The sequence below is a fragment of the Eumetopias jubatus genome, unplaced genomic scaffold, assembly GCF_037043125.1.
Source record: "Eumetopias jubatus isolate StellerSeaLion01/CBP00866 unplaced genomic scaffold, mEumJub1_p1.0 scaffold_7, whole genome shotgun sequence".
Lineage (NCBI taxonomy): Eukaryota > Metazoa > Chordata > Mammalia > Carnivora > Otariidae > Eumetopias > Eumetopias jubatus.
Window position 1 is genome coordinate 20678330 of NW_028274813.1, and position 3656 is coordinate 20681985.

Consider the following 3656-nt stretch of genomic DNA (forward strand, 5'->3'; position numbering starts at 1 on the left):
ATCCCTTTCCAAGTAGAAGAATCACACTCTCCTTTATATGTCATGCTGTGTGATCATTCCCTCTATATAATTCTGCCTTCATCTTTTATGTTTTTCTCCTCCTCCTAAAAATAGCACTTCTTAATGTTAGAAACCCTGTCTTACTCATCTTTGTGTCCCCAGGATCTAGAGTTCAAACCCCAGTACAAAAGAAATGTTCAAAAAGTTCATAAATTAATGTACAATAGCAGTGAGTACTGCTCTGACCGTTGGTAAATGTCAATCAAAAACTTAGGTTGAATGTCATTTGAACTTAAATATGTTCTTCCGATTCCTACACCATGTTCACTCTGCGTTTATCCATTTTTGACTTTGTTGAACAACCACAAATGAAGGGCAAATTCAGCCTATTTAAAATCCCCATGGAATGACAATTCATAAAATGCTATAAAGAGATGAAACTCAGCAAACACCACAAAGCCATTATGAGAAAATTGTCATGCACTAAATCTGCTCAGGACTGTGGGGCGCTTAACTGATAGTCACATTTGTTTTGGGATGTTTGCCTAGAAATGTTCTTTTAATAAATGTACTAAATAAGATGCATAATTTAGTTCCTTTTCTGTAGCCTGCTGGCCAGCTGCCAACTCCAGGTCCAGCACGCCTCTCTCCTTCCCTCCTCCCTTGATCTCTCACCACCTCTTTCTTGGGTTTGACTCAGCACCAAGGTTACCTGCTGGCCTAGTACAAACAATCTCATTAAAAAGCCATCACAGTCGTGTCTGATGGCTTCATTTCTTCCCCAATGGCTCAATTTATATCTTCCTTTGGAACAAGTAGAGAGCAAGTTCTCTCCAGGATGACTTCATCCAGCTATACTACATGCACACTGGCAGATAGTAAGATGAAAGAATGAGAACTCTTGCCTTAATTGGGTACATGAAAAAAGGAGCTTTCCTAGTCTTCCTCTACTTATCACCATGGGGTTTGTTAAGGTTCTACTTTGCTTTGGAGGCTATCATGGTCAGTGCTCAACGTTTCTTTTCTTGCTCCTACGCAGCCTCAAGTAAAACTCAATAAGCTGAGAATCAGAAGACCTTGCTTCAAGATGGACCATTGGAAAATTATTCGCTATTTGGTGAGGGGTCAAGACACACATAGTCTAGATCCAATGGCAATATAGCCCCAAATCCTAGGTTTGTTAAGTTGCAGTCTGGCTTATGAGAGAAATTCTTTATTTAGATGCTTCAGTGACCAAGAGATAGCATAAACACTTGAACACACACCCATACACAATATGTAAAGGCATTTCACAGACAAAGGGGAAGGCAATGGGGGGGGGGAGAGAAGAGGCCACAAGAACAGCTAGGGGCTTCTCTGATTCAATGAAGAGGGGCTTGTGATGGTGACAGTCCTTAGAATTCCTGCTTGAAAGCCACCAGGAAAAATCTACTCCCAGGGAAGTCCCAAGCCATAAAACACAGCAGAGTTGGAGAAATCTTGGTTAAGGGCCTGGGGAACATCTGCTCTCTCACCCAGAAACCTACACCAACTCTCCTTTCTTTCCCTAGGGGCCCTATCCTGCTCTCTGGTACCCAGGAATCTGCTGGTGGCTGGCGGGAGAGGGCTAGGACCACAGCAACCTGGGCAGGTGGTCTACTGCAAAAGGAGAAGGAGAGGGCTAGTAGATCCAAGGAGCAGTAACGAACCTCTGAGCTGAGCTGGCCAGCATGAGGCAGTTTGCCTTGAAGGGCACAGAACCATCAAGGGGATTTGGATGTGGGGACTTCCCCACATGACCCTGGGTCAGAGCACCTCTGGTGGAGGAGAAGAAAAACCCACCTTGGAGCTTCCCATGATCCCACTGGGTACTAAGGCCTCCTCCAGCTCCAGCCTTTCCCTAGCTGCTGCTGATCTTTAGCATGATTCGGGAACAAGAGAGAAGGGGCAGAAATTGTAGCACTGCTCTGCCAGGACCATGTCATTACTCCAGAAGGAGACTTCACAGTGGGCAAAAAGCTGTATAACTGGCCAGTATCTGGTCCCAGGCTCAGGAAACCCTGTCCATTTTGGGAAAAGAGGGAGTGTCATATTAACTCCAAGCTCCTATGGGGCAGCCACTTCCACCTGCCCTTTCCCACCTTGGCCAAAGTCTGGTGTGAAAGCTTTAGGTTTCACTGGAGCTGCCTACAGCCTGGGAGAGTTCAGTTCTTTAACTGCAAACTGGTTTGAAACTGACCTGCAGTCCCAAACTCAGGCCTGGGACTCATGACATATGGCCGAAAGGGGCTGGGGAATGAGGAAAGCCATCCTCCAAACTGCCACCCTGTGTGACCCCAAGTCGTCTCGAGATTCACCCCTTTCCCTCATCCTGGCCTATGGGGCCCATTCCAAAGGGGAAGAGCAAGGGTAGATTTGCCTGGACCAATCAGATGCCATCTGGGGCCCACTCCTGCCTTAGGCCTATGAGTTCTCCAGGTGTAAGAAAGGAGGAATAGGGCTGACTATGGTCATGGGAAGCAAAATCACAGCTGGTTCAACCTCAGCTGTCCAGCACGGACAGAAACACCTCTAGTCTTCCAAGGTGGTTAATTCTTTCTAAAAGGGCTGCCTTTGTATTGGAATCTGGCCCAGGGGTGATGCCATTGGTTTAGTAACTGGTTCTTGGGTTCGAAGCCACTGACATGAGCTTGATATTGTTCTATGGAGTTCAGCACTATCTTATATATCTTGCTGGGGTAGCCCTGCCTAGCTGATGAGTCAGTGACAGCAGGGTCTGCGGCTGCCCATAGTGTGCCATGAGTTTGAGCTTGGTTTCCTATTTCCTGTGTTTCTTGCCCACATAATGTTGTGGGGCCATGACATGGTCGTTGAAAGTCACCTGGCAGAAGCTGCAGAACTTGTCTGGGTCTATCACCTCTATTCTGGTGCAAGCCTTCCACCTTGGTGGACTGCTGCTTCAGCTTTAAGTTCTTTGTGTGGGTCCTCCCCAGGCAGTGCCACTGGGCCATGACAGCAGATGAAAGGGTGGTGTTACAAATGGGGCAGCACTGGTTCTTATCTTTGCTTCTGCTAGTCTTCTGATCTGCATCTAGCTTGTTTTCCCCTTTAACATCTCCATTCCATGGATTGCTAGGAAGATCTTCACTCTGCTGGCATGTTTTTTGCCTGGTACTGTGCCAGCTTCTGGGATTCAGAAATGAGCAAAGCACTGGCTATTGGTAAAGAGACACGGGCTCTTCAGAATCATGTGCTCCACTTTCTCCCTCCCCACCAGTTGGGCCCAGGGCACTGCTTCCCACAGGCGGCGCCCTCTAGCGGGGGAGGTGCGGCCCACCTGGTTCCTGTCCTCACTGCTCTGAGGTGTTGCATGGCCAGGCCCCTCCGGGATCCATGGTGCCCAACAAAGGATAATCCATCTTTCCCGCAAGCCCAAACTGGCCGACAGCCACTCATAAACCTGGATCTCTACTTTCCATATTTAAAAGAAAACAAATAATATGTAATAAGCCCTGCCAACCCATTCGGTAGTGCCTTAACAGCACCCTGCCCCCAACACACACAGTCATTTGACCTCCTAACAAGATCAGTATGTCAGAATAATCTGAATACTGTTATTCTCCTTTCTAGTTGAGGATGTGCATATTCTTTGAATTTAGTAACTATGAGAATCTCCT

At 47.2% G+C, this 3656-nt stretch overlaps 1 pseudogene; it reads right to left on the bottom strand.

Annotated features, from left to right (window-relative positions):
- Positions 1-2550: 2550 nt before the first annotated feature.
- Positions 2551-3398, bottom strand: LOC114205420 (zinc finger protein 346 pseudogene; annotated as a pseudogene).
- Between the last annotated feature and the right edge of the window lie 258 nt (positions 3399-3656).